At 39.0% G+C, this 26,034-nt stretch overlaps 1 long non-coding RNA gene across 1 annotated transcript; it reads right to left on the bottom strand.

Moving 5' to 3' along the window:
- Positions 1–307: 307 nt before the first annotated feature.
- Positions 308–25,860, bottom strand: LOC140506789 (uncharacterized). Its single transcript, XR_011968090.1, has 2 exons — positions 25,659–25,860; positions 308–769 (listed from the first exon to the last, which is right to left on the bottom strand). It is a non-coding gene; the product is annotated as an uncharacterized lncRNA (long non-coding RNA).
- Between the last annotated feature and the right edge of the window lie 174 nt (positions 25,861–26,034).

Below are 26,034 nucleotides of genomic sequence, written 5' to 3'. Positions count from 1 at the left end.
CAGTGACTGAACCCAACTCTCATTCTAATCTACGGATTATTAAATAACTTGGATTGAGTAGTAGTAGTAGTAGTAGTAGTGGCAGTAGTAGTAGTTGTTGTTGTTGTGTAGATTGTATAACCTTGGTGAATATTTGAACAAGATCACCTGGACTTTCTAAACCAAATTGAAACCAAGTTAAATGTATAAATGAGATCCTCCTTTGTGTTGAGAGAGAGAGAGACAAAGAAAGAGCCAGAGAGAAATAGACAGACAGAAACAGAGGTGAACAGAGAGAAAACTTTGGATATAGGTTCATGCTTAAGACTAAGGTAATTGACATGAGTTCATTTTCCTTCTTCCCAGTTTACATGATCCATGCTTTGATGACAAACACACTCAGAATACAGTGAAAATCAGCTTTTCTTTACCTGGAAACAAAACTGAGAGAAAGAAACTTCTAAGGTAAACAATGCCAGTTCACCAGGCATGGGGATGAAGTTGGAGGAAGGAGGAACTAGAGATTCCAGGAGCATCAAGAATTAGGAAAACTGTAAAATTCCCTGCAGGGAGATCACTGCTTAAGTGGATTAGTAAACCAAGCAAGGCTCCAATTTCTTATGATTACTCTCAGCATCATTCTCAGGGTAGAAGCACCCTTTACTTGCAGTCAACATGGTTCTGAACCTCCTAGGAGCCTTCTCCTCTCCCCAGAAGTCAAAAGTTCCAGCATTTCCATTTGTCTTGAACCATCTTTTCCCTTCCGTGATTCTTCAGTTTCTTTTTTCATCTGGGAAAAAAAATAACAAATAACAAAGCATACATACTATATATATATATATATATATATATATACACACACACACACACATACACACATACATACATATATATCACACATATGTGATAAATATAAATAACAGATATATAAAATAAATAAATGATATATCACACATGTGATATATCTAATATATAAATAAAATAAAAATAACCAATAACAAAATATATGTGTGTGTATATATACATACATACATACATATGTGTATATACATACATATCACACCATCCTCCTTGCTAACAAGGGGCTATACCCGATGCCTAGGAAGGTTGGTGACACAGTGGATAGAATGCTGGGCCTGTTTCCAGGAGGACCTGAATTTAAATTCAGCCTTAAACATTTCCTAACTGTCTGACCCTAGGCAAGTCACTTAGCCTCTGTTTTCCTCAGCTTCCTCATCTGTAAAATGGAGGTAATACTAGCCTCCTAGAGTTGTTATGAGGATCAAATGAAATATTTGTCAAGTGCTTAGCACAGTGCCTGGCACACAGTAGGCATTTAATAAATGCTTCTTTCCTTCCCCCTAGCTGATAAGGTGCTATACAAATATTCCTCAAATATTATAAAAATATGAAATTCTCAGGAGATCAATTCTATTTCACACCTCCAACTCACAAACAAGTCATCACCCCATGATGTCACTGGTCCCCTTCAAAAACAAAGAATGAACAACATATGTATAGTAAGATGCTATAGTGTGATAGCATTAGTTGTGATGGGAAAAGTTAATTTGTCTTATTAGGAAGATTATACGTTATATGTGTACAAATGTAATACAAATGTAAATAGATAAAAATCTGCATGAATATATATATGTATGTATGTGGGCTCATAAAATCCTAGATTTAGAGGTGGAAAGGCCCTTGGAAGGCATCTACATGCTCCACAGCAGATTACAATGGCCTCGGGAAAGCAACTTCTCCTTGTCCCCTAGTTTCTTCATCTCTAACATGAATGGATGGAGCCATGTGATCCCGAAGGTCCCTACCAATTTTGACATTCTGTGAACTCTGTAAACTCTAAAGCTGTCCCAAGGTTAGCCACTTTAATCTTTTCTCTTATCATAGTTCTATTGACAACAGAAGTGGAAATAGTCTGTGAGGGACTGTGAATCTGGTCCTAGGGGGGCAGTATCAGATCCTTCCTTCCCAAATACTTCCTTGTTCTTTGTCCACTCTACAATCCTCCCCAAACAAAGAGCTATTCTGATTTCATGCTAGACTGAGCTCCCCATTATGTGGCAGCCGCAGGACTCCAGCATTGCCTCAGAAATTCCATGTTCAGGAGGGGAGAATGGAAAGAGGTAATTAGGAGACAGGGCCTGGAGATAGTCAGGGAAGAATACTCTTGTTGTGTGAAGCAGATTTTCCTTCTTTTTTAAAAATTTTTCTTCTCTACCCCGATCCTCCCTGCCCCCCACTGGACTTCTACCATCCATCCCCCTTTTATGATTGTAAATAAATAGCCATGGAGGAACATGAGTGTGGGGTTTGGGTTTGGAATTATTAAGCTGGCATTTCTTTTTCATTATGAAAGCAGAGCCCTAGGAATACCTGTTTCAAGAAGAGGTATCTAGTGGTTTCCATAGATATGTTTCCTGTTCCAAGAGCACGCCCTCTGCTTCATAGCAGACATTCCAGAGACTATACAGCTGAGCTCACCATTTCACATTTGTGTGAAAAGCAGCTGCCAAACAATATATCTATGCAAGTCTTTCCCTTTTGGAATCAAGCACCTTTAAATTTATACCCTATCTTCTTATAAATAATGTGTTTTTGCTTGCATATGCTGCAACATGTTAATAGCAACTAGAAAATGAGGCAGGCCAGACGTGCAGCAACTGCAAGGGATAATTGATGGACACAGCCTGACTGCCGCACTGGCATTAGTGGAATGTTAAGAAAACCTAGAGGAAAGTCTACACACATATTGAGTAAAGAGCCTGCAGAGGATTTATGGGTGAGCATGGACAAGAGTTACACAAGATGAGTTTTCCTCTGCACCAAAGGAGGGAGCACCCACACTGATGAAATCACAGATCTACTGAAGAATTATATAAGTTGTTCATGCATACTCTAGTATTTTAGTTAAAAAAAATCTTAATGAGTACTAGTAATCTTTTTAAAATTTATTTGTATTGAATAGCTTTTGTTTTTATATTACCTAATATATCCCTTCCTCTCCCCTAAGTTTCTTAGAACACAAACATTCATGGTTGCAGATATTCCCTAAGAGACAGATACATGAAAATACCTTTTCAGATACGTAGCAAAAACTGGCTCCTCTATATGTCCCTGATTTCTATCTTGCCTCCCCAGAGACTTTAGAAAAAAAGAACTTCTTAGATGCCAGCCAGTTCATCCTTTTGGTTCTGCTGTGATTCCGTCTTGTTCTCATCTAAAGAGTTCATTCACTTGTGTATATTCTTATGTATTTTAATATGTCTAATTTCTCCCATTTCTAATTACTATTATGCTTGGATATATGGTTTTACCTGCCATTCATTATTTGCAATGGTCTTTTGTGTAACTACTGTTTTGTGGGAAGGAGTTAAGCCAATACATGTAAACTTGGGACTATCTTCCCCCTTAAAAAAGACCAAGAAGGTGACTTTCTTTCTGAATTCCTAAAAATCCCACCCCTAGACAAGTAATATTTAATCAAACAGACTGATGTGATTCTAATCTAGTACTTGTATCAAAGACTAGAGAAAAGGGTGTGTTTCTGGAGCCTACCTGCCCCTTCCATTAATATTCTCCCTGTGTAGAATGCTGGTAGTAATATAGACTCTCCTCCTTTCTGGAGAGAGAGATCAAATCTCACACCACATCTATCCATGCCTCTCAGTTGCCACATCTATAAACTCAGACAACCTGGGTAGACATGCATATCTTACATGGACACACATATCTTATATAGCATAAATATGTCATCACATTCATGGTGTAGGCAACTGTGCAAAATAAGCAATAGTAAACCCCAAAATTTCCACCAATTTCCATTTCCCTCTTAATGTAGAGAATTCCAATAGGGAAATTAATGGAATAGTCTCCTGTACTTTGTAGCAATACCAGTTTTCCATAGTATTTGAAGGTATAAGGCTAGATTAGAACCCTAAAAGTATCTCTTCCACAATGCAAACCTATGAAACTCTTAAATTACTTTGTCTGATATATGCCAAGTTCATGACTTGAGGCTTTATTTTGTATAGCCAAATGATATCAAAACATGCAGATATCTATCTCTTTTACTTTAAAGAGTGGAAGACATTGTCCATGATTTGACATGAGTTGAGATGTCAGAAGAAGACTTTACAAGAGTAGAATATATATAAGAGTATACTATACTTTCACCCAAGCTAAGATTCAGTGTAGGCAGCAGGTAGGGAACCTGTAGCCTTGAGGACACATGTGACCTTCTTAGTTCTCAAATAAAATAAATCCCAAAGAAAGGATTTTCTCTGTGAAGTTTGGATTCTGTCAAAGGGCTGCACTTGAAGAGCAAGAGGGCTACAAGTGCCCCCAAAGCCTGCAGTTTCCCCACCCCTGCTCTAGACAAATTAATTTTTCTCATTAAAAAGGAGAATCTATATGTTTTGTTGTTGAGTCATTTCAGTTGTGTCCAAGTCTTAGTAACTCCATTTGGAGTTTTCTTGATAGAGATACTGGAGTGGTTTGTCATTTTATTCTCCTGCTCATTTTACAGATGAGGGAACTAAGGCAAGCAGAATTAAGTAATTTCCTCAAAGCCACATAGCTAGTAAGTGTATGAGGCCAGATTTAAATGCAGAAAGATTAATCTGACTTGCATTATCTAGCTGCCCCATGTAAAAATACACTACGATTTATTACCCATAGACCCAACTTCTACATTAAGACCTAGAGTTAATACAGAATAAGAGCATGGGCAGGATAAGTCTAATGAAGGAAGTGTTCCAATTCAACCTCTCCTTGACTAGCTTCCCATGGAATGGATAATTAGGGGCTGCCTCACCTAGAGCTTTCACCTCCTCCTTAATCCCTTTCATTCCTTTATCTCTATTACTGTAAGATTGACATCTGTGTTTAAGCATTTGAAGGACTATCATATGAAACAGGTATTTAACCTTTTTTGCCAGTAGAATTTCATAACTTCTTTGAGGACAGACACTTTCAATTTTCTCTTAGAATCTATCACAGTGCTTTCTCCAAGCAGTTGCTCAGTGATTGCTTGTCAAAAGTTGTGGTATATGAATGTAATAAAATACTATAGTTCCATAACAAATGATGAGCAGGCAGATTTCAGAGAAACCTGGAAAGACTTACACGAACTGATGCTGAGTGGAGTGACCAGAACCAGGAGAACATTGTATACAATAACAGTCACATTGTGCAATGACTAACTTTGATAGACTTAACCCTTCTCAGCAATACAATGATCTAAAACAATGCCAAAAACTCATGATGGAAAATGCTATCCACATCCAGAGAAAGAACTATGAAGTCTGAATGCTGAGCTAAGCATATTATTTTTTCTTTTTTTTCATTCTCATGGGTTTTTTTTCCCTTTGTTCTGATTCTTGTTTCATAACATAATCATGTGGATCTACATGGCTCAGGAAGAGAAAGTAAGGCTGGTGACCTTGCACACCAAGTACAAAGTCAGGTCATCATTTCTCTGATGTCATGATCCTCTTTGAAAATGAAGGATAAACACAACACATGTGGAAAGATATTTAATATGATTGTACGTACATAGCCTATATCAGATTGCATGCTGTCTTGAGGAGTGGGGATGGGGCCGGTGACACAGCAAGAAAAAAAATTTGGAACTCAAAATTTTATAAAAGTGAATGTTTAAAACAATCTTTGCATATAATTGAAAAAAATAAAATACTATTTAGTGGGGAATAAAAAAATGCTTGTCAAATTTAATTGACAATTAAATTTGGCTTCAGAGAGCAGATAGAAGAACAGTGGGTAAAAGTTACAGAGAAGAAGATTTAGTCTCAATGTAAGGAAAACTAGATACGAATTACATATGTCCAGAATGGGTTACCTCAATACAGAGTTCTCCTTTAGAGTATGTAGGTCTTTAAGCAAAGGCAGGAAGGCCACTTGATGGACTCATTATGGAGGGAATATGGAAGGAATTTGACTAGATGGCCCCAAAATGCTTTTTAACTATGATATTCTATGTATTGTTGCCTAGATGATCTCTGAGGTTCGACTCCATCATCAACTCTTGATCAGAAGATTGATTCTTCCAACTTTAATATTCTACAAGTCTGCATCACATTTAGATGGGGAAATATAAAGTCAGAGAAAAAGAACTACACATAGACTATAAACAATAAGCTCTACAAGGGTGAGGCAAATTCATTGTCTCCATTAAGTTTAAATTCAAGAGTCACAGGGTTATCTAGTTTGAATTATTAGAAGAGGACTCGAACTCTGGAGAAGACATCTGAATTGGAACCAAAAACCATGGAATTCTCCACATTGGTATCACAATGAGAGTACATGGTATGAATAAGGCTCTCTCTGAAAAAGTCTATGAGCAACAGAGATGTGTGAGGCATGGTCTTTGACTTGTGGAGGTTTCATTGTAGTTAGGAAGAAAGACAAATATAAGTAACAATTTGAAACAGAATGTGTTGAACTGATAAAATGTGAAATGAGCAGAACTGGAGAACACTGTATACAGTAATAGCAATATTGTATGATGTTCAACTATAAATAACCTAGCTGTTCTCAGTAATGCAATGATCCAAGACAATTTTGAAGGAATTTTGATGGGAAAAGCTATCCATTTCCAGTGAAATAACTGGTGGAGTTTGAATGCAGATCAAAGCATATTTTTTCTTTATTTTTTATTTTTCTTGTTTTTATTTGCCTATTTTTTTTACAACATGACATATATTTGGCATAAGTGCACTTGTGTATTGCTTGCCTTCTCAATGAAGCAAGGAGAGAAAGGAATAAAGGAGAGAATTGAAACTCAAGATTTGAAAAAAAATGTTAAAATTCTTTTTACATGTAATCAGAGAAAAATAAAATACAAAATTCATTTTTAAAAGGCTAAAAAAGAAATAGTATGTGTGAAGTGCCAAGTGAATACCATAGAGTCAAAGTGCTATAAAGGTACAGAGGAGAGTAAGGATGAAGTCAATGAATATGGAGGCAATTAAGGAAAGGAAAAGTAAGAGAAATGGTTTTTTGAGTTAGCTGAGGGGCGGGGACACTGTAGTCTTGAGGCTACATGTGACCTTCTACGTTCTCAAGTGCAGTGCTTTGACTGAATCCAATTTGGGCCACACTTGAGGTTGCAAGTTCCCCACCCCTGAGCTAGGTCTTCTAAGGAAAATGTGTGTTCTTCATTGCCGAAGAAGACCATGCCATCAGAGAAATAATTAGAAGACTTGCACTTGATTTTGTTTTGTGTGAGGGAGGGATGTGCAGGTCACCAGCTTCACTTCTCCTCCAGAGCCATCTGAATCCAGCAACCAGATATTCATCAGGATGACTGGAGATGACCCAGGATGAGGCAATTGGAGTTGAGACTTGCCCAAGGTCACACAGCTAGTGAGAGTCAAGTGTCTGAGGTGAGATTTGAACTCAGGTCCTCCTGACTCCTGCACTGGTGCTCTATCTACTGCACCACCTCGCTACCCCCCCTAAGAAAAATAGCATTTAAACGAAGCAGTTCAGAAGCTATCTATCCAACCCCTTCATTTTTCAAATGAAGAAACATAGGGAACCAGGCTAAGAATGAAATAAAGAGTTTAGTAAGCCCCAACACTCATGTATACTTCAAAGAATATTCTAACTTCAATTCAGCAAGCACATATTAAGAGGTTGTAAATTAAACATAATGCAATATCTAAACACATGTAACAGTAGAGGGCTGGCCAAGAGGCTACCTAGGAATTTAGGAAGACTTAGTTTCAAATGCCCCGTCTGACACATACAGATTTTGTGATCCTAAAAAAGTAACAGTCTTGGGGGCGGAGCCAAGATGGTGGAGTAGAAAGACGCACATACACATAGCTCCGAACCCACAACCCACAGAACGGCTAGAGGGGACCAACCCACGGTGAATTCTGTACCCAGAGGCCACGGAATATTGGAGCAAGGGAGATTTCTGTTCCGGAGAGACCTGCAAACCTCTCGCGGGGGGTCCTTCGCGCTGTGGACTGGCCGCCGGGACTGGGAGCTGAGTGCACCCCTGCAGCGGCGGCGACACCGTGAGGAAAAGATCCCAGCGGGCTACGGAGACGGGATATCCTGCGGCCACGCGGGTCCCTCCACCCACAGAGGGACCTGCAAACCTCTCGCAAAAGGTCTGTCGCGCTGCAGACACGGAGCCCAGCCCAGACCTGCGGCGGCTGCGGCTCCGAGAGGTACAGATCCGAGCAGGCTTCAGAGACGGGATCTCCAGCGGCGGCACAAGCCCCTCCACCCACAGGTGACGAGAGTCAGTGAGAGAGTCTCTTTGGTGGGTCTAGAGGGGAGTGGGGTGCCCCCATGGCTCGGGCCCCCCCGGGAGATAGAAGCTGAGAGGTGGCTGCAGACAGGGGCTCCCCAAGTGGGCGGGAGCCTGGATCCATTGTGGAAGGTCTGTGCATAAACCCCCTGAGGGAACTGTGCCTGAGAGGCAGCCCTGCCCCGACCTGACCATCTGAACTTAATTCTCACACTGAATAGCAGCCCTGCCCCCACCAAAAGCCCTAAGGCAGGAAGCAGCATTTGAATCTCAGTCCCCAAACGCTGGCTGGGAGGACCAGGAGGCGAGGTGGGTGTGAGGAGAATATTCAGAGGTCAAGCCACTGGCTGGGGAGAATGCCCAGAAAAGGGAAAAGAAATAAAACTATTGAAGGGTACTTTCTCGGAGAAAAGACACTTCCTCCCTTCCTTTCTGATGAGGAAGAACAATGCTTACCATCAGGCAAAGACACAGAAATCAAGGATTCTGTGTCCCAGCCCAACCAATGGGCTCAGGCCATGGAAGAGCTCAAAAAGAATTTTGAAAATCAAGTTAGAGAGGTGGAGGAAAAACTGGGAAGAGAAATGAGAGGGATGAAAGAGAAGCATGAAAAGCAGATCAGCTCCCTGCTAAAGGAGAACCAAAAAAATGTTGAAGAAATTAACACCTTGAAAACTAGCCGAACTCAATTGGCAAAAGAGGTTCAAAAGGCCAATGAGGAGAAGAATGCTTTCAAAAACAGAATTAGCCAAATGGAAAAGGAGATTCAAAAGCTCACTGAAGAAAATAGATCTTTCAAAACTGGAATGGCACAGATGGACGCTAAGGACTTTATGAGAAAGACAGATATCACAGAACATAGCGAGAAGATTCAAAAAATGGAAGATAATGTGAAATATCTTATTGGAAAAACAACTGACCTGGAAAATAGAATCAGGAGAGACAACGTAAAAATTCTGGGACTACCTGAAAACTATGATCAAAAGGAGAGCCTAGACATCATCTTCCATGAAATTATCAAGGAAAACTGCCCTGAGATTCTAGAACCAGAGGGCAAAATAAATATTCAAGGAATCCGCAGAACACCGCATGAAAGAGATCCCAAAAGAGAAACTCCTAGGAACATTGTGGCCAAATTCCAGAGTTCCCAGGTGAAAGAGAAAATATTGCAAGCAGCTAGAAAGAAACAATTCAAGTATTGTGGAAATACAATCAGGATAACACAAGATCTAGCACCCTCTACATTGAGGGATCGAAGGGAATGGAATAGGATATTCCAGAAGTCAAAGAAACTAGGACTAAAACCAAGAATCACCTACCCAGCAAAACTGAGTATAATACTTCAGGAGAAAAAATGGTCTTTCAATGAAATAGAGGATTTTCAAATTTTCTTGATGAAAAGACCAGAGCTGGAAAGAAAATTTGACTTTCTAACACAAGAATGAAGAGAACCATGAAAAGGTGAACAACAAAGAGAAGTCATAAGGGACTTACTAAAGTTGAACTGTTTACATTCCTACATGGAAAGACAATATTTGTAACTCTTGAAACATTTCAGTATCTGGGTACTGGGTGGGAGTACACACACACACACATGCACGCACACACACACACATGCACGCACGCACACATACATAGAGACAGAGTGCACAGAGTCAATTGAAGAGGATGGGATCATATCTTAAAAAAAAAATGAAATCAAGCAGTGAGAGAGAAATATTGGGAGGAGAAAGGGAGAAGTTGAATGGGGCAAATTATCTCTCATAAAAGAGGCAAGCAAAAGACTTATTAGTGGAGAGATAAAGAGGGGAGGCAAGAGAAAAACATGAGGTCTATCTCATCACATTCCACTAAAGGAAAGAATAAAATGCACACTTATTTTGATAGGAAAACCTATCTCATAATACAGGAGAGTGGGGGACAGGGGCACAAGCAGGGTGGGGCGAGGATGGAGGGGAGGGCATGGGGAGGAGAATGCAATCCGAGGTCGACACTCATGGGGAGGGAAAGGATCATAAGAGAATAGAAGTAATGGGGGACAGGATAGGATGGAGGGAAATATAGTTAGTCCTATACAACACAACTAGTATGGAAATCATTTGCAAAACTACACAGATTTGGCCTATATTGAATTGCTTGTCTTCCAAGGGGAAGGGATGGAGAGGGAGGGAGCTAAAGAAGTTGGAACTCAAAGTGTTAGGATCAAATGTAATGTTCTTACCACTGGGAAATAAGAAATACAGGTTAAGGGGTCAAGAAAGCTATCGGGCCCTACAGGACAAAAGAGAAGACGGAGACAAGGGCAGGGAGGGAGAATAGAGGAGAGAGCAGATTGGTCACAGGGGCAATAAGAATGCTTGGGTTTGGGGGGGAGGAGGGGATAAAAGGGGAGAAAATTTGTAACCCAAAATTTTGTGAAAATAAATGTTAAAAGTTAAATAAAAAAAAAAAGTAACAGTCTTATAAATTGCAAAACAATTGGTTCATTCACTCTGGTAGAGGGACCTTCTACATTGGGAGTTTCCCATACTCATGATATAATAGGTTACAAAAAAAAAGATACTAATAGAAATAAATGATGTTTCAAAAGTACTTTAAGATTTATGAATTCCTTTCCTTATCATGTCAGTATTATGGAATAGTGCAAGGACTATCGTACCCACTTTATAGATGAGGAGACTGATGCTCAGTAAGGCTAAGTTTGCTCAAAATCATATAGCTAGTAAGTGTCAGAGACAGGATATAAACTCAAATCTACTTATTCTTGATCCAGTGTACTTCCCACTGTACCACATTGCCTCTCACTTATCTTTAACCTTGCAAACTTAAACTATAATCAGTGGGCTTGGGGAGCAAAAAGACAGGTAATCTGTGCTCAACATTCCTTTCTCCATAAACTAAACTTTCATCCAAGGTAGCTCAGTCAAACTGTTGGACAATGGTAATAGAAACTTTACAGATAAAAAGCTTTTTTAAGAGATATTTTTTTCCTTAACAGAACTGTGCCTCCATAAGAAACAGCTGTAATCCATGGTAACAAGATTCACAGGAGTTAACCAAGAAAGGATTTTTTTTTTTCACAAATGTTGGATTCTCCTGTAACCCTCAGGCCCTCCTTTCATTGAAGTCCTGGAAAGACCATTCCCAAGGGCTCCAGATTTTACCAAGAACTTAACAAAAATAAAACAACAATGACAAAAAAAACCTCTCTAAAATGTTGACTGCACACCAACTGAAGCATTAATTAGTTCAAGCTATGTAAACCATTCACAGTTTGAAATGGGAACCAGATGCCCCTATCTATCATTTGCTTGGGTGGTGCTTAAGAGGCAAACACAGCTCTGAGCAATAACAATTTCTTATGTCCTATGGCAATTGGCCAAGTTGAAATGGAATATAAAAATAACATAGATGAGTTCATTGTTCTGAACATGCCGCCAAATAAGTTGCCGATTCTTTCCATTTTGCTTAAATGTTTTATGACCATGATACAACACATTTTTTAAAGGAGAAAATAACAACAGTAACTAATGTAATAAAAATTACTTTAAAAAAACTTGGAGATGTTACAAAACTGTGGCATAGTTAGTAATGTGGCAATTTTTGTGTCAGAAGCATGACTTAATCAATATGGTATACTCCTGTCCTGAAATTCCCTCCATCAAAACAAATAGACCACTTTCCATAACTTATGTTCTTAGAGAGTCACCTGGGGGCACTGAGAGGTTGAGTTATTGGCCCTTGATCATACAGTCACTATGTGTCTGAGGTAGACTTGCAATTAAGTATTCCAAAAAAGGAAGATCTTCTATCCATTATGACATTCTTACATGCCATAATGATGATAATAGTCTATATTGACATATTGCTTTACAGAACTTTCATGGAGGTTATTTAATTTCATCCTTTCAACATTTCTGTATGGTAAACAGAAAACAGTAATAACAGTAATAACTTTAGTTATTACTAAAGTGATAATAATTATTATTTTTAAAACAAAGTAATTGATGACTTCCATTTGATGTCACCCCTGTCTTAATAGTGCAAAAAGGACTGGGGGGAGGGCAGGGGAAGGGAATTTTTAACCTCTTTCCACTCATTGCTTCCAGCCAGACAATCTGAGCACTTCTTATCTGACACAACTTAGTATATTGTCAATTCCCCTTGCAAGCATGTAGGTCACAAGGTTCAAAAAATGAACAGGTTTCTTTTATTTTTTTGATATGTCAATCAAAATAAATAGAATCTCTGTTAGAGTCCTTTTGATTCATGCATGAATTGGATTTAAGTGAGGCAGAGCTTCCTGAAGTTGTCAGCCTCACTCTCTCCTCCAGAGTCATCACAGTCCAGTGGCAGAACAGAATTAAGATGACTGGTGATGGCTCAGGATGCAGTGGATGACTGGAATCTTCGATGTCTAACTGAGCTCTAAGTGTTCCGCATTGCCTGTTTCGGCTGTCTTCATGGTTGTTGGAACAAATTATGCTTATCCACTCATGGTACCAGGGGATGGCTTCACACACGTGGGGTAGACACCCCCCTAACTCACCAACGGGTTTGAGACCCCTTGAGCTTATAATGCCTTTCATTGAACATTTCTTCCTGAAGAGACCTATATAATCTCACCTATTTACATACCCCTAACTGCTATTCTCCAGAGCAACTCCTCAGAACACACCTCCCATTTAGGGTCTCAAGATCTCTTCTCAGGAAATGTTTCAGTACTCCAAACCTTTGCATTTTCAGTTGGTCATCTTTAGTTTTCAGCAGATGACATTATTCGTCTGCTGTTCTGCAAAGAGTTGAATCCTTTAACTTCTCTATACTTCTCCAGAGGGTACTCCTACATTCCTTTCTGCCACTCTTCCTCACCATACACTTCCAAGGCTCTCTGATGATGATAATGTCCAAGTCAGACCACTCCTCCAGCAAAACATTCCTTCTCAACTATAGGGAACATTCTCATTTCCTTCTTCTTGGCCAGAAACTTATAGTGTCCTTATGTCCATCTCTGATGCTATACCAAACAAAAGATCTCAATGAGGAACTTTTCCTTTCCCTATTTGGAAGTCTTTCATCTAAAAAAGTGCCTAGCCATCAGCAGCACTCCTGTTTTATGTCTTGGGATTTATGCATCTCTTCTGAGCCAAATTATAAGCTTCTTTCTGAAATCTCACACACCATTCTTGGGGTAGAAGATAGAGCAAGAGAGACAGTACAATCTCAGTTGGTGATTTCCTGTTAGTTAGTCCAGCCTGAGATGGGTCTAGTAACTGGAGAAGGTAGCTAACAGTCTTGGGTGATTTAATTTTCCCCATGAAAGTACTTAAGAAGAGTAAATTGGGAATCTATTATGAGCCCTTGTCAGTTCCCAGAGGGGACTGTTCCCTTGAGTAACATTTGTTTGTTCTTGATTTGATCTAACAGAATATTAGAATCTTTGGTCACCTGAAAGTGTAGGCTCTCTACTCAAGACTTCATTGTGGTTTGATAAAAGAATATTAGACTTCCATGAGATTGTCAGGTATGGAAGGTTTGTCACTCCTCAAAGGAGACACTGATCCTTGAATTGGGAAAAACTGCAATTAAAGGCTATCCCAGATTTCATGAAAAGTGATTGTGGCCCATGAGCTGTAGCAGGGGAGAGTTATAACCCCAGGAAGACCAGGATAGCAATCCTTTAAGTTCATCTCTGGACCCTCCTGGCTTCAGAGTGAATATCAATAATAACAGTTGCTGTTTCCCTCCCAGTCTGATGTCTTTCTTTTCTTTTCCTCATTAAAGGGGCCATGACTACTTCTTAAACAGGCCTATTCCATGAATGGGCATTACCTCACCCTAAGTGAGTACCTGCATACAGTACTTGGTCTAAAAGGGCCAAGGTCTCCCAGTGCATCCTGGGTCATCTCCAGTCATCCTGGGGAATATCAGGTCACTGGATTCAGATGGCTCTGGAGGACAAGTGAGACTGGTGACCTTGCACAGCCCTCCCTCACTCAAACAAAGTGAAGTGCAAGTCATTTCATCATTTCTGTGATGGCATGGTCTTCTTTGGCAATGAAGGACAAACACAACAACAACCAGTTAAGTGTACTTCTGAGAACAGAGGGCCTTCTAATGGCTACGAGAGGAAGTCATCTGTCCTCCCTTCTGGAAGAGGACTATTATGTAGCAAGAGGTGTTGCCATGTCATGAGAGGGAATTGAATTTAAGTGAGGGAGGGTAGTGTAAAGTCACCAGCCTCACTTTCTCCTCCAAAGTCATTTGGGTCCAGTGGTGAGATAATGATCAGGATGACTAGAGACAACCCAGGATGCAGTGGGGCATCTATGAAAGGATATTACCTTAAAAGGCAAACTACCATGAAAATGAAAAATGTGGCACTTTGTGGGAATTAAGGGACATTTTAATTCACTTGCTGAATAGTCCCTTTTTGAAAAAAAAACCTATTATGACTATGCAAGTAGAAAGCATTCTGGTTTCTGGAATGAGTCTCAAGTCAAGAAAACTACAAACCTTTGGGCCAAAGGGGACTCAGGAAAGTCATTGTAATAGATTAGGAAGACTACTGAATTTGAAGTGATCTCCCAAATTTTAATTCTGAGTCTTACAGTTTATGTGATCTAAGGCAAGCTATCAAACGTCTCTGGGTCTCAGTTTTCTCATATGTAAATGAAGATCTTGTACAAAATGACATTTGAGGTTCCTTCTAGCTTTAAAACTAGTCAATGAACACTTCTGGACCAAGAGTTGTATATTTAATATTAAAATTACTCAAAAAGATAAATACCAGAATTAAGCATTATTAATCTGGCTTTTTCTTTGGATCACAGCATTAGAGACAGAAGAGATCTTAGATGTAATCTAGTTCAGCTCCCTCAAATTACAGATAAGGAAACTGAGGTTAGCAACATTTGGACAACTTACTTAAAAATACACAACTGGTAAATATCAGAAGCAGTATTCTAACCAGAGACTTCTGGTGGTAAACCCAGCATGCTTTTCGATGTGCCAGGTGTTTTGTTTTGTTTTGTTTTTGCTTAAATTCATTCAAGATGACACCTTCAGGTAAAGTGCATCATTTACTTTTGGCAGAAAAAAAATCTTAGAAGCAAATCTTGGAAATTAGAGAGAAAATGTAGTAGATATATAAATCTACATATGCCTAAAATGAAATTGCTTAAGTCATCTGCAGTTGATTCAAATCAAATCAATCCCAGTTTTTTTCTCACTTACTTCATTATTTTCTAACAAGAGAGCCAGATTAGATGATCACATGTGAATTTAGAATTGTGCTTGGTAACTCAAATTTGCCACTGGTGCAGCTTCTGGAAGAGGGTGGATATAGGGGGGAAAATGTGCTTTGGGATTTTTTTCAAAATCATTTTTATATGATCCCATACCTCTTCCTTCAAACATCAAGTGTCCGGTTCCTTCAGTCTCTACTTTTAGTATCTTGTCACAAATCTACAAATGTACAATCATAGTGGAAGTAGTCTCAAGGCATCTGTCAGACACATGAAAAAGGGCCATAATACCTTACATTGCCTGCCTAAGGGACAAAACAGTGACTCATATGGGTTTGGTCTTCTTGAGGCTAAAACATTCCTTGGATTGCAATGTTGGACTAATGCAATTTATTGCTTTTTGTTCTAAATGACCAGGACAGTTTAAAATCCTTGATTTAAAGCTTGATCTCTTTCCCATCTTTGCAGAGTTGGATGTCTCTGGGTATGGAAACTTACATGTACTTGACTGATGTGGCTAGTTATGCTAAACTAATCTTGGTTTCTACTTTGCTTTTAATTCTATGCTTTATTTTTTTGAATCATTATTGAATTTTATTTTTAATTGATGGAATAAAACAATCATTTCCATAACATAGCACAATAAAAAAAGATGATTGCATATGAAACTGAAAATTTACTATGTACAACTTGCTAATCCTTTCAAATACACAAATAATGTAAATTTGTTTTTTCTTCCTCCTCTACCTAGAAATACAAATGAGTGTATGAATATATATATATGGTATGTATATATGTGTGTGTGAGTGTATATATGCATATGTATGTATCTGTATATATGTATATATACAGATATATACATATACGTGTGCATATATAATTATTGTATACATCTATTTATTCTTCATCATAAGGAATGGTTTACTGGGTATGATGTAATGGAATCATCTGCCAATACAGTATAGTTTCAGGCATATGAGGAAAGTCCCTCCCCTACTCCCTTGGGAATTTTCCAACACAATTCAGTGATACGCAAAATTCCTTTCACAAAGCTTTCATTATAAAGTGAAGGATAAAGGCTTAAATAATGATACACAACATGTTTATAGCTTTAACTCTTGAAAATTCAATTTACTTCAACAAGTGTTTATTAAGCCCCTAGTGTGTGCTAGTCACTGTGCTAAACTCTGGAGAACAACGATCACAGTCTTTGCCTTCAAGGAACTTGCAGTCTACTGGAGACATCTTTCTTTACAACTGTATGCCTTAGGTGGTAGAAGTATTATTAAACGTTTTTCTAATTGAGACAACAAGTGTTATAAAGGCAACAAGACTTGAAAATACTAGAGCAGGACTCAAACCATGCTTGTTTCAAGGTCAAGACCAATGTTTTTTCCAGTGTGCCATCTAGCCTACCATCTGAGTCAATGTAATAAGCCAGAGATGACCTGATTTGTTCGTGGGCTCATGTCTAAGCCAAAACCAAAATGAGACACTTGTAGTCCATCTAATAGTTAAGAAAATGAGGCTATGAGGAGCCTATTTTGCCTGTTGAGAGGTAAAGTTCCTTAAGATGAACCTGGGCAAAATAAAAAAGAGACATGGACAGAGGGAAGGAAAGAAGGAAGAAAGAAAGGAAGGAAGGTCAGAAAGGAAAAAAAGGAAGGGAAGGAAGAAAGGAAGGAAGGAAGGAAGGAACACAAGTCTCCAGCCTGTGGCCTGCACCTCAGTGGTGGCTAGCCAACATGTGAGACTTAAATGTTTACCACTTGTTTCCTTTGATATAACACAAGCCCATAAGAGGCAAGGACTGTCTTCATTTCTATTTTTATATCCCAGCACCAAACACAGTACTCTGAACATTGTAAGATCTTAATTAATGCTTGCTGATTGATTTATGCATAATTATTACTTTTTTTGAGGTAGAAGTTTTAGTGATTAATAAAATGGTTGTTGAATGATTGATTTATTAAGCATAGATCTTCCCTAGTGCTCTAGTAGCTTTCAGATAATAATTCAGACATTTATTTTGAATGTACATTAACTCTTTCAGACCTAAGGTGCATATTAGTGTCATATCAGCACTGTGGTCCATTAAGTGAAAATCTAGCCACCTACGTACAGTGCACAAAGTAATCATCGAATGACCAAGAAGAGTAAATAAGTTTTCTGAGGCGCCTGATTTACTGCCCAGGAGGAATTTAGGAAGCTCACACAATAGAGTGCAAAATTTGTTGTTTGTTCTGGCCCCACATAAAATTAAATAGTGTTACCAAAAGAATTAGTAACTAGGAGAAATAAGAACAGTTTTTTGTTTTTTTTTTAAGTAGCATTCATATGAAATATTCACAAGTAAATATACTGCCAGTTCTAGAAGGGGATTTTTTTGATGAAAACAAATATATTTACATTTTCAATCTAGAAGCTGCTTTTTTTGTTTAATAGTTTTCTCCCATTTCCCTTTCAGCTTTCTTTTTCTTTCTTTTCTCTTTCCTTTCTTTTTTCCCCTCCTTCTTTCTCCTTTCTCATTCACTCACTTCTCCTTTTTCTTTCTCTTCCTTTTCTCTTTGTCTCTTTTCTTTCTCCTTTGGTCTATATTTGCTCTTTTTCGTTCCTTTCTTCCTTCCTCCCTCCTTCTCCCCCGCTTTTCTTTCCCTCCCTCCCTCCTTCATGGTCACTGATGGAAACTGCTCCATGAAGACAGACAGCTATACATTCTCGTTTTGTACCTGAGGTTGTACATAGCAAGCTACTGTGTCATGCTTGACTTTTAGCACATTCACAAAGTGCCTAAGGCACCCCTATCACGCCTGAACAAAGACACAGGGAGAGGCTTTGGCCACGCCCATTGTTCTGTTCTGACACCACCCCCTCCTTCACAAAGGCCTTCCTGATCAATAATGATGAATGCACTTTCTTCCCAGGGTGACTCCCAGACAGATGGAGAGTCAGCCCAACAGAACAATAGCCAGCGGCTGGGGGAGCTGGCACTCGCTGTATTTGTGTCTGCCTATAAACAGAGAAAGATGATTTTTCTTTCCTTTGGTACAGGGCCTTGTGAATAACACTGAAATTCAGTTCTTACATGATGAGAAAGAGTTGGACCTTTGGTATATTCCTATTGTTTCCATCAGAACACAAGTATTAGGAAGATGTATTATAAAGAGGCATCATGGTATTCTGGACCTAGAGTCAGGAAATTGGTTTAAATCATGTCTCAGATATCACTGGCCATGTGACCCTAGGCAAGTCCTATAAACTCTTTAGGCCACAAGTTCCTTATCCATAAAATGATTCTATGGTAGCCATGCAAATATCCTTTCTATCTCCATAGATTTCCTTTCCTGCTAAACTTACAGCACAGTAGTTCATCATTACTCTGAACCTCAGTTACATCTTTCCATTTTACCCATCTGTGCCCCAAATATGTATAAGCTAAGGAGACTACTAATGGTCTAAGAGAATAGATGGGACAGCTAGGTGATGCAGCAAGTAGAGCACTTCAGTCTCAGTAATTTATGTTCCCCTACATACTGCATGGGGCAACAAGGTGGTGTCATGGACAGAATGCCAGGTCCAGAGTCAGGAAGATTCATCTTTCTGAGTTCAAATCTGACCTCACACTTACTAGTTCTGTGACTCTGGGCAAGTCCCTTTACCTCATTTGCCTCCATTTCCTCATCTGTAAAATGAGCTGTGGAAGGAAATGGCAAACCATTCCAGTATCTTTGCCAAGAAAACCCCAAATGGGATCACAAAGACTTGGACATAATTGAAAGATGACTGAACAACAAAAAGAGCATGGATGTTTTAGGAATTACTAAAAGCATCACTTAAGGAGGACTAAAAACTAGGGTCAGTGACTGATATCTTTGGAGGATTTGATTAATCCTACCTACCTGCTTGAGAAGAATAAATTTGGGAAAAATTGGGATGCTTTGCCACCCCTTGACCAATAGCGAATATTCCTTCTGGATGAGTGTCTATACTCAATATCAAAGTAGAAAGGACACTTTTTTCCCAAAGATTACCCCTCTTAAACATGAGGCTTTCGTAGAACTAGACGAGGGAAACAAGAACTCCAAGAAGGAAGCATAGACCATTATTTAAATGCCATGATACTCCTTTTGGTTGAACTGAAGTTCTGTTGGTGTGTTCTATTGGTAGAGATTGGTAGAATAGCTAAACATGGGAGTCCAAAAGAAAAAATCACCATAGCACAGAGGGCCTAAGGCCTGGAAAATATCCATATTGAGGAAGTAAGGGATTCCTGATGATCCAATAAAGGAGGCTAAGTAAAAGCAGTTAGACAGGAGAATATATAGTGTCGTGAGGTCAAGAATCTTAAGAAAATAGATTCTTGGAGAGAAAGGAGGGATAGGAAAGAGGGACCCAAAGCTAGGGAGTAGGGGGGGAATGCATGGGGAGGGAGCAAACAGCTAGCTATGTGTGTTAAGGAAGAAGATGGGGAGCAATCTTGGGATTCAATGGAGAGGAGGCCCAGAGCTGGTGACAGGAAGATGCATGGGCATCACCCCCACAGCTTGGGGTAAGGAGAGGCACAGGGAGGAATCCAAGAGGTAGAAAAAAAAATTTTTAATTTATAAAAGAAATAAAAATGAAAACAGAAAGAAAATAAGATTCTTTCAAGATATTATCCATCACTGACACCAGACAGAGGCTAAGCCTGTTTTCAGGCAGTTTAACAGTATCTCCAAGCTAGCTGTTTTATTCTACCTGGTATTCAGGTTCAAAAAAAAAATCTCTTAAATGAGTTAAATTTATTTTTCTAGGTGGTCAGCTTAGGTCATATTCCTTAAGTTGCTCTATCCAGCTCTGACTCACTCAATCTAACCCTTTCCCCTTCTCAGTTAATTCAAGTTCTTCCTTTCAGACTTAGAATTTTAGAGATGGAAGGGATTTTACAGTCCAATCCCCTTAGTTTTACAGGTAAGGAATCCCAGGTCCAGTGAGCTTAATTAACTCACTAGCAGAATTGAAATTCAAGCTCAGGTCTTCTGACCCTACTGCCTCTTCCTTCATCCTTTGCTTTTCTTAGCCTCAGGATTTTGCTTCTACTCTCGTCTTGCCTCCTATCATGTATTTTCAAGTCCCTCACAAAATTAGGATTCGAGAGTTAAAGTTCTTGACTCCAGAAAAAAAAAGCATATATAATAACCAAAGCACAAATGTAATTTGGGAGAGACATTATCAGAAAAGGTTAAATTTTCTAGAAGACAGTGATTCATTTTCTGGAGCTGTTTATATTTAAGACTTATGTAATGTTGACATAAGATAAACTTCACATTCTTTCCATGTCTCTTACTTCAAATGGGGGTGTAAGGAAAACACTATAATTTATTTTAAAATTTTTGATTTTATTTAAACGTGATTAAAATGTTCAGAGGGAGAGACATGTGTTGGGGGAAGCAAGCAGGAGCTTGGTCCCCTTTAAGACCTGCAGGGCTCAACAAAAAGTTGAGGGGAGAGGAAAGATTAATGACTAGCGGGAGAAATAAGAGATTGAGATTTAAATAAGTGAGCTTATTTACTAAAAATCATTTTTTACCTTGCCATAGGATCATATTTTTATCTTACCCACAAAATTCCTACTCCAATGTTACATTGCAAAGGAGGAAGGGAAGGGATTAAGCATTTACGTAGTGCCTACTACATACCAGGCACTGTTGTAAAGCACTTAAAAGAAATTAACTTACTTGATCTTAACAACAATTTTTATTTCCAAATCTGACCTCAGGCACTTACTACTTTTGTAATCCTGAACAAGTCCCTTCATATCTGATTGTCTCAGATTGTTCTGATTGCCTAAGGTCAAATTTGAACTCAGGTCTATCCTGATTCCTAACCTAACTCCCTATTCACAACACCATCAATGACTGGTATAGAGGTAGCCCTTGATTCTCAAAGACTATGTTGGTGCAGCACAGAGTTCTTGAAGGGTCTACTAGCCTAGATAGCAAGGGTTTCCTGATGATCTAGCAAAAGAGACTAAGAAAAAGCAGTTAGATAGGTAGGAGAAGTTAGGATCATGAAGTTAAGGACTTTAAAAAAAATAGATCCTTGGAGAGAATGGAGGGATGGGAAGAAGGGACCTAGAGACAGGGGATGAGGAGAATGCATAGGGAGGGAACCCACAGTTGTGGTCTGTGGTACACTAAGTGCCTGGGTACATTTCAGTGGATTGTAAGTTTCTTGAGAGCAAGGACTCACTTTTGTATTTATATCTCTGGTGCCCAGTAGAGTGCACACTTAATAAGTCTGTAATAAATACTTATTGATGGATGGATGGATGGATGGATGGATGGATGGATGGATGGATGGATGGATGGACACAGTTGCAGGAAGGTGACTCTCTCAGCACTAGCAGAGTTATGTACCACAAGGCTCACCACTAGCAGGCTGGTTCCAAGATGATGCATTCTTTGGTTACAGCAAACTATGGAGTTGAATACAAAATGTCTTTAATTCTGTGCACATCCCTTTGGCTTCCACAGTGAGCATGACCCAGAAAAGAGTTACAGAAGGTGTCAAGAATTATCCAAGAGTGGAGTTTCACTAGGCTTGAAGCTCCTCAAGAGCAGGGGATGTGTTCTACCTTCCTTTGCATCTCCAGTGTCACTGTCTGGCATATAGTTGGCACACAATAAATGTTTATGGACAGACTGGTTGATATCACATGCACTTTACCTTACACAAATTCAACTAGAGTCCTTTGGGCTTCTTTTGAAGGGGAAACAAACAAGCATTGCACTCAATCATTATATGCCCAGAAGCAAATAAGGGACAGGAGGCATTAATATTCCCCTAGCTCCAATTATACACCTTCCAGTGAACACTCCTACTGCCCATCCCCTGTCTCTGATATTTCTTAAGAGGAAAGGGGTGGGAGGAGGGGCAAGGAGAGTGGGGGAAAGCTGGGGAAGAGAAACACCAGCATGAAGGGAGTCTTACTCAGACCTAGCTTACACTCAGCCCTGCTTTTCATCCAACAGTCCCACTGATGCAACCCTTTTCCCAAAGTTACATCTGACGATTTCTTTTATCAACTACATTCCTTGAGCACACTACAGGCTTTTCAATTTAGAGATCTGCTGTAGAGATGATCATTTTGACTGACTGTAATTTGCCTTATTCAATGACATAAGCAGCTACACCACATTTCCCTGCCTCCCAATAAGACTCCCCTTTCTAGATCTAGGATCCTTTTGTGTATAACATCTGAGAAGTTCTCAAAAGATTGGCCCAGCTTTGAGACATTCTGTGGGTCAGAACACACTCAAAATCATAGCTCACAGGCCCCCATCGGTGTATTTACCTTTTCTAGCCAGCCAGAGGACACATAGTTCAAAGCAAAAGACATTGAATTAAACAAGCTTGCAAATGAAATGACAAGACCTTTAGGTGCACAAACAGGAGACATTCTCCTACAAGTTATTGTACCATCAGTGAAGTGTGTCACACATTCGGAAGAAAAATGTGGCCATGGAACACTCATGAAGGCCACACATGAAAAGAACATATGTGCCCAGGGAATAGGGATGAAGGGGTATACGCTAAGAATCCATATGGCCGAAGTATATGTATGGAACATACATATAGGAATATGAGTAACTAGGAAACATGTACGACTAGGGAAATACCAACATGAAGATCTGTCAGTGTTTTTCCATGACATCATCTTGCTGCTCTCCTTCTGAGTTCAAATCCTGCATCACACAACCTCTGTCTACCTCCATTTCTTCAACAGTAAAATGGGAATAATAAAGGCACCTACCTCACAGGATCATTGTGAGGATCCAGTGAGGTAATGTTTATAACCACTTAGCACATAATGAGTACTACATAGATGCTTATTCCCTTCTTTCTTTGTGCTGGGCATCAGTCACCCATCTTTGTTCTCCTTCATGTTATCTGCTTGGGCATTTCCATTGGTCTCATCATTGCTAGACTGTTATCAGCCAATGAACTTCACCTGCCTTGCTTCTTTGGAGGCCAGTTTCTTCTCTTTGCTATCAGAAGGATACAGGAGCTCCAAAAGCCTTAACTCTCTGAGTGCATAGCTGAGGAATGTGATGCCCAACCAGGCACCCAACAACAACTGGCAGATGGCTAAAAATAGCTAAAAATAACTGTATATTTTGACTTCTCTTCTCCTAGTGTCAGACTGAAAACCTTCTTCTCAGACAACTGTTTGATTTGATATTAGAAAATTCATTTAATTCCAGTTAAATCCCCCAAAATTATGGCTGTGCATTCTCCAAATCCATTTCAAGGACTTGCCCCCCAAACTCCCTCTGACCTTGTCCATATTCCTGCCTTTATAATGCATACCCGCCAGTAACTTGTGCTATATTTTAGCCAAAACAAAACTTATTTCTGAGGACATCACAGTGGACTAAGAGGAAAGATGAAAGGTAGAGGAAATTACAAAAATTCAGTAATAACAAATGCTTATTCAGTTGTATTATTGGAAGGTGGTTTGTGGCCTTCCCTGAGGTTTAGAGAGGTGCTGTTACTGAATTTGTGTTTTCTTAGTTCTTTGAACTCCTCAATTCCTGTGACATCCATCTCCATTTCATACTATTCACTCACTATGGGTGACCACACCTTAGACTTCACCATCACTTGGAACTCTTCTACCTTCAAGACCCTAAAAACTGACATTTTCTTCTCCTGGCTATAACTTTTCATTTTCTACCTCTTCCACAACCTTACCCCTCTCAAATCTCTTCTTTGACATTACTGACCCTCCCAGTCCATCATCCCTCTTTGGGCCTTACTTGTCTTCCTGTCTATGTCTTCCCTTCTTACCAACCATTTCAACAATGTATTCTCCTCCACTTTTAAATCCCATGCCCCTATAAAACATTTGCCATTAACACAGCAAACTAATCTATATCTTCTCTTTTCATAATCCTGAATTCCTTCTAGAAAGCATAAAATAATAGTGAATGGTGAATAAAATACCTTCTCACCAGACTGAATAATCTTTCTTCAGTCTTAAGTCTTCTAGACTTTTACGTGGTATTTGCCACCATTAATACGCCTCTTTTTTGATGTTTTCTCATCTCTTTACTTTCTTTTTTTAATTTTTAAATTTATTCTATTTTCAATTTATAGAATAAAACAAGAATTTCCATAACATAGCACAATAAAAATAAAATTGCATATGAAACTGCAAATCTGTATATACAACTTGCTATTTTTAAAATATGTAATAAAGTCCTGTGAATTTCCTTTTTTTCCCCTCTCACCACACTAGAGATGGCCATCAATAGACAAGATATGTATGTATATATATTTTACATATATATGTGCAAAATTATTCTACCCATGCTTCTACTTATCAGTTCTTTCTCTGGAGGCAGATAGAGCCTTCCTTCATATGTCCTTTGTAGTTAATTTGGGTATTTATAATAAGCAAAATGATTTATTCAAAGTTGTTCTTAAAACAATTTCACTATTACTATATACAACACTGTCTTGGTTCTCTCATTTCACTCTTCATTATTTCACGCAAATCCATCCATATTTTTCTAAGATCTTCACTTACAGCTCCTCAAAGTTCCAGCCCTGAGATTCCAACTGTCTCTTGAATATCTCCACCTGACTTGGACAGTTCAGCGTGTCTAAATCTGAACTCAACATCTTCACCCCAGCTTGTTCTACTTTTTCTATACCTAGTAAGGGCACTACCACCCTCTAGGTTGCCTAAGTCTGAAACCTCGAGGACATCTTTGACCCTTTCCCCTCCTTCTTGCCTTAGCAAATATATTGGTCTACTACCTAAAGAGCCCTTTCAGCTGTCTATTTCTTTTCATTTCCATCACAATTACAGAAATTCAGGTCTTCATCATCTCTTAGCTGGACAGCTGAAACTGCATCATAATTAATCTATGCCACTAGTCATTTTTCATTCCACTCCAGCCTTCATAGCAATACTTGTGGAATCTTCCTAACACATTCCTAATCCTATTTTTCTGCTAAAAACCTCCAGACTCCTTATTGCCTACTGAATCAAGTATAAATTCCTGAGTTAGTTATTTAAGGCCCTTCACATTCTGAAAGAATTATCTCCTATCCTCTCTCATCTCTATACTTTAGCTTACCTTGTCTTCATCTCTGAATATGTGTTCCCTCCTAACTTCATCCATTTTTGCCTACTGAAATCTCTTCCTTCTTTCAAGATTTAATTCATGTGACTTCTTCTCCATGAAGCCTTCCCTAAGCTCCCAAACTGGAAGTGATATCTTCTTCAGATCTTAAATTCTGCCTTCTATAATTATTTTCATGTAGAACATTCTTCCAGTGGGATGTATTTCCTAGAAGACTTACTGTGATTTACTTCAATTTTGTATCCTCTGAACTTTGTACATAGTAGGTGCCTAATAAGTGGTTTTGAATTAATTTGTTATATTAATTAAAGTCAAAACAGTTGTCAGCTTTGCCTAAAGAAATAATCCTCGCATCCTCTTGGAGAACACC

The sequence above is a fragment of the Notamacropus eugenii genome, chromosome 5 (assembly GCF_028372415.1).
Source record: "Notamacropus eugenii isolate mMacEug1 chromosome 5, mMacEug1.pri_v2, whole genome shotgun sequence".
Lineage (NCBI taxonomy): Eukaryota > Metazoa > Chordata > Mammalia > Diprotodontia > Macropodidae > Notamacropus > Notamacropus eugenii.
This window is presented reverse-complemented; position numbering and strand designations above follow the sequence as displayed.